Genomic DNA, 6,000 nt, shown 5'->3' with positions numbered 1-6,000 from the left:
AAACCTGGCTTTATGTTTTCTGATTTCTGTCTTGGGTCTTAACCATAAGACCATACTTTAACCTTTGAATTATAAACAACATGGAGAGACAGGATGCTTTAGTGATCAGGGTACTAGTCTAGTATTTTATGAGGTCTGAATCCAAATCTCTGTTTAGCCACAGAATCCCTTTGTGACCTTAGGCAAGTCATTTAGGGCCGAATCCAGATTGGTCTCTTAAGCAGCTGTAATTTAAGATGTCACAGTACCTAAAAGGTAAACACCTGATCTTGGGAGGATGATTCAAAGAAATAGTTAGGCACTTCTGAGGTTCATGTTAAGACTTCTCCAAATGGCAATTTGGGGAGTTGTGGATATTGTGTAGAGAGCTCCCTACAACTAGCCACTAAGAAGCACTAAGTGCAGGGTTTTGCCACTCTTTGGATCTTAGGACCCAGACAGCACTGTGCTTATAATCCAAAGCACAGAATTTGCTTTGGAGAGTTAATGCCTAATAGGGCTTTGTAAAGCTTCGGTTGCTGATGCAACTTGGAGGAAACAAGCCCGATTCGACAGCTGAATATCCAAATCCAAATCGAATCGGGAGACCAATGAAAAGGTCTGAATCGATTTGAAGCTTCTGAATCAATTCGGAAAAGATTTGGAGAAGATTTAAAGATTCAAAGATTTGGGCAGTCCCTGCCTACCGCCGCAGGGAGCTGGACCCGGGCTCCATGCCGGTAAGTAGGAGGTGGGGGGGAGGGGGCTGCAGGAAGCAGGTGGGGGCCATGGGGGACCCTCCTGAGCCCCCCTCATCCCCTTCCCACTCTCCTAGCCCCGTCAATGGCTATCCTGCCCAGCCCTAGCATCCTGGAATTAAAAAAAAAAAAAGCTTCGCACTCACCAGAGGCTGCAGTGGCTGTTGGGGCCTCTGGGGTCTCATAGCAGAGCCCCCCACCACACAGCATGAGGCAGTTTGGGGCAGCAGGGATCACTCCCCCTTGTGGCTTGGCAGGAGCCTGTGAGTGTGGGGCTTTTTTTTTTTTAAGTGCTGGGATGCTGGGGCTGGGTGGGGCAGCCATTGATGGGCCTGGGAGAGTGGGTGGGGGATGTGGCCTATTCAATTTGGAGATTCAGCCAATTCAGTGGTGGCTGAATTTCCAAATCAGATTCAGCTGAATCAATTCAGGACAGTGATCACCAAATCAAATCACTGTCCCCCAAATCGGCTGAATCTGAATTTGAAATGAATACTAGTCGCTTTGTACAGGCCTAATGCGTAACAAACATCATGCTTTTTGTATATTAATCTAGTGAAAAACCTGAATTCTAGGCCCTTCTCAGTCTGAGAAGATTTAAAGCCATATCTCCCACTTCCTGGGAGAATGCCCTAACTACTAGGCTATAAAATAGTTTGGGTGGGTGTTTCACTCTTCCTGTTGAAACAGGGCCAGTATGTAGCCCATAATGCAAAAGGCATGGTGCAAGAAAGATAGCAAGCCAGAAGGGTCCAGACTCTATAGCTAGTTACTTGGACACTTACCTGGATGAGGAGGAGGAGCATGTGAATCTTTCTTTTTGGATTGTGAATACGTGAGGCAGTTATGAACTAAAATGCCAAAATACTTCTACATACTCCAGCTACTAGGTTATTATTGAAGAAAAGGGCAGTACTATTGGTTATGTTTTTGAGTAAAAATGGTCACATGTAATGCACCTTGTATTGAACTCAAGGCTGTTGGTGTGAATGAAGAATTCTCCAGAGATATTTAGCTGAATTGGTCTCTGGAAATGCTGGTCTTCCTTGTATCTGAATTGTGGCTCTGAAATGTGGCACATCTATTCAAACTGGATAATTTTCAAGCACAAAAAGAAGCCCATCCTTAGTCTCTTAGGGAACTATGCAGTACAAAATATAGGTGCACACTGAATAATAGAATCATAGAAAATTAGGGTTGGAAGGGACCTTAGGAGATCATGTAGCCCACCCCCCTTCACAAAGCAGGACCAGCCGCAATTAGATCATTCCAGCCAAGACTTTGTCTAGGTAGGTCTTAAAAACCTCCAAAAATGGAGGGTCCATAACTTCTCTGGATAACCTGTTCCAGTGCTTTGCTACCCTCCTCATGAGAAAGTTTTTCCTAATATCTAGCCTTAATTTCCTTTGATGCAACTTGAGACCATTGCTCCTTGTTTGTTATCTGCTACCATTGAGAACAGTCTAGCTCCATCCTCTCTGGAACCACCTTTCAGGTTGCTGAAGACTGCTATTTAATCCCCCCTCAATCTTCTCTTCCACAGGCTAAATAAGCCCAGTTCTCTCAGTCGGTCCTCCTAAGTCATGTGCTCCAGTCCTCTAACAATTTTTATTGCCCTCCACTGGACTGTCTCCAATTTGTCCATGTCCTTTCTGTAGTGGTGGGTCCAAAACTAGACACAGTACTCCAGATCTGGCCTCTGGGTGCAATCTTCCAGGTGATGAAAATATTGAACAAAACTAGCCCTAGGACTGACTCCTGGGGCACTCCACTTGATACCAGCTGCCAACTAAACATCAAGTCATTGATTACTACCCTCTCTGCCTCATAATCCAGCCAGTTCCACCTTACAGTCCCTTCATCCAACCTGTACTTCCTTAGTTTCCTTTAGAGAATGTTGTGGGAAACTATATCAAAAGCCTTGCTAAAGTCAAGGTATACCACATCCACTGGTCTCCCCACATCTACAGAGCCAGTCATCTCATCACAGGAGGCAATCAGGTTGGTCAGGCATGACTTGCCCTTGGTGAATCCATGCTAACTGTTCCTAATCATCTTTTTCTTCTCCAAGTGCTTAGCAATGGATTCCTTGAGGAACTTCATCATGATTTTTCTATGGACTGAGATGAGGCTGACCCATCTGTAATTTCCCAGATCCTCATTCTTCCCTTTCTTAAAAATGGGCACTATATTTGCCCTTTTCCAGTTGTCTGGCACCTCTCCCAATCATCATGAGTTTTCAGATAACAGCCAACAGCTCTGCAATCATATCAGCCAACTTCCTCAGCATCCTTGGATGCCTCCCATCTGGCCCCATGGACTTGTACACATGCAACATTTCTAAATAGTCCCTAACCTGTTCTTTCACCACTGTTGGCTACTCACCTCCTCCCCAAACTGTGTTGTCAGGTACAGTAGTTTGGGAGCTGACCTCGCCTGTAAAGATGAGATGAAAAAGGCAGTGAGTACTTCAGCCTTTTCCGCATCCTCTGTCACTAGGTTGCCTCCCCCATTTAGTAAAGGACCCACACTTTCCCTGATCCTCCTCTTGCTTCTGGCATACTTGTAGAAATCCTTGTTACCCTTCATGTCCCTTGCTAGCTGCAACTCCAACTGTGCTTTGGCCCTCCTGAGTTCATCCTTGCATGCCTGAGCACTGCTTTTATACATCCCCCTCCCTCAGTTGTTTGTCAAGTTTCCACTTCTTGAAAGCTTCCTTTTCATGTTTTAGTTTACTGAAGAGTTCCCTGCTAAGCCAAGCTGGTCTTCTGCCATACTTGCTAGCCTTCCTGCACATCAAGGTGGTTTGTTCCTGAACTCTCGGTAAGGCTTCTTTAAAGTAAAGTCATGTATCCTGGCCTCCTCTCTCCCTCAGACTGGCTTGATAAGGGTAATTTATCATGTGATCGGCCACTTTTAAAGCACTCTGCAGCTGTCCATGTGTGTCACAGCATGGCTTTAGAGCACCTTCACAAGGTTGATTGCATGACAAATGTAACTTCTGTCTGTGCCCCTAGACGCCATTTTCACCACAGTGAAAGATTAACAGTCCAGGCCTAGCAGCAGGGCCTGGAAATTGCTGTCTGGTTCCTGATAATATTGTTTCATTTTATTGGATAAGTGTAGTCCCCATGGTACCACAGCAGGGTTCCCAATTATCTGTAGATGTACAGACAGTCCATAAAAAATGGCTAAAAGTCATGGGCAACTGGTGCCTCCCAAGTCTAGGGGGCACCAGATTGCCGACGAGGGGGCTGTCCCCCAGCTGCCAATCACCAAGCCAGTGGCAAAACCAGAGGTGTGCTTCTGGTGGCACTTCCGGTTTTGTGGCTGGAGCTTCCAGGGGGTGCACAGCTGATCTCAAGGGGTGCACGTGCTACCGTGTGCACCCCCTACACATTGCCATTGCTAAAAGCACTTGTCCATAAAGTCTGTAAAAATATTTAGATGTCTGTAAAATTTAAGGATGGTTGATAAAACCTGTTCCCCGCAGTGTTATTCACTGAGACCTTTGGGTGTTTCTGAAAAGTCTTCATGTATTGCCTGTGTGGGAGGAGGGGCAGGTGAAGGGAGGCCTGTATGCCAGAGAGTGAATCTGAGCATAGGGGGTGGGTCTTGGAGTGTCCCCATGTGCCCCTTACACAGAGGGATCTGCCACTAGGTGCACAGGTGGGAGGGGAGGCATGGGGGACTCAAATGCAGGATGGGGACACTCAAATGAGGGATCAGATGAAGGCGCTCCATTTTGGAGCACCTTAGGGAACTTGTATTCCCTGGAGTTAATCTGTCACGCAATGCAGCCCACCCCCACCCCCAGAGCTATCTGCAGGAAGGGAGGGGGCAGGGGAGGAGGGCTGGGGTTTGCTTGGCCTGAGCTAGAGGAGGAGTAGATGAATTGGAGTCCCCCCTATCGCACAGTACCCTAGACCCCCCTACTCTAGCTCAGGCCAGGCAAACCCCAGCCTACGGCTTGCTCCCCTTCCCCTCTCCCCCTTCCTTTCCTGCAGATAGCACTGGACCTGGGAGGGGCTGAAGGAGAGGGGCAACTCCTCCACTGCAGGCAAGCTCCTGCAGGTAGGCTTAATTCCCTTTCCCCAACCCAACAGGCAAGCTTCTGTTGGGTCAGTGAGTTGGTGCTGTAACTCATGGCCCTTTATGTAAACAGCCATGAGTTACAGCAGGGCCTGCATGTCTGTCAGCATCCTAATGTTCTACTGTGCAACTATCTACAGCAAAAGGTGCTCACACCGAGCCATCAAAAGTGTTCCCAACAAAGACTCCAGGCTAGAGTTCAGCCCATTTAGCTTCTTTGGTCACAGTCCCTCGGGACTGTTAGTGCACAGGATACATGTTTGGAACGTGCTCATGTAATCCAAGATGTACAAAGGTTTAAATGTCAGACTGTGCAATTTTCTCATTAGAGAGAAATGATACATATGAGAAGAAAGGGAGAGACATTCCCTTTACTGACCCAGTTTTTTTCCATTTTGAGGAAATTATTTTTTTTCCTAATTTTTAGCACGTATTCCATACTGTTTTTTACAAACACCTGGTAGGCACACATTAATAGTTACTGAAACAAAGCTATGTTTTTCTGGAGCATACCCAGAGAGATGCCTTTTAAAACATTAATATAGCTTAATTAACTAAATGAATACAGTTTCGGCTTTTTTCCATATCAGAAACAGAGCTGGATTTAAGAGACTGCATTAACACGTGGAACTGGCTTAGGCTAGAGAAATCTTGTGAAATCTAACAAAAAAAATGAGAGAAATGTTGGCGTGTCGGTTGTTCTTAGGAGATCAGAGCTGTGTTTGCATGCAAGCTAGAAAATAGACCTTTTTCAGTTTTGGAATCAATTCAAACTCCCCTAAAATTCAAAGGGTTCAGGTTTGAGGTTCTGGGCTTGATGCCACCTCTGACAAAAACACTAGTTGAGATCTGAGGCCATATTTCATTTTAAATATGTGAAATGCTTGTGATTTATAAAAAAGAAAATAAGATAGCTAAGGTCACTAAATTCCATATTTAAAAAAAAATTAATTAAATAACCTAGTATATAAAAAAAATCATGGAATTCTTATGCTAAACATTCATCCACAGTTAGAAATGAAATGCCAATGTGGGGTTGGAATACTTGACCCTAAAAACCCTTTCCAACCCTATGGTAAACTGGTTCTCCATGAAAATGTGGGTCTCAGTTCCCCTACCTCCTAAATGTCTCGACTTCATAAAATATAGGATGAATGTATTTATTTTCCAG

Source organism: Alligator mississippiensis, chromosome 1 (genome assembly GCF_030867095.1).
Source record: "Alligator mississippiensis isolate rAllMis1 chromosome 1, rAllMis1, whole genome shotgun sequence".
NCBI classification, from domain to species: Eukaryota; Metazoa; Chordata; order Crocodylia; family Alligatoridae; genus Alligator; species Alligator mississippiensis.
This window is presented reverse-complemented; position numbering follows the sequence as displayed.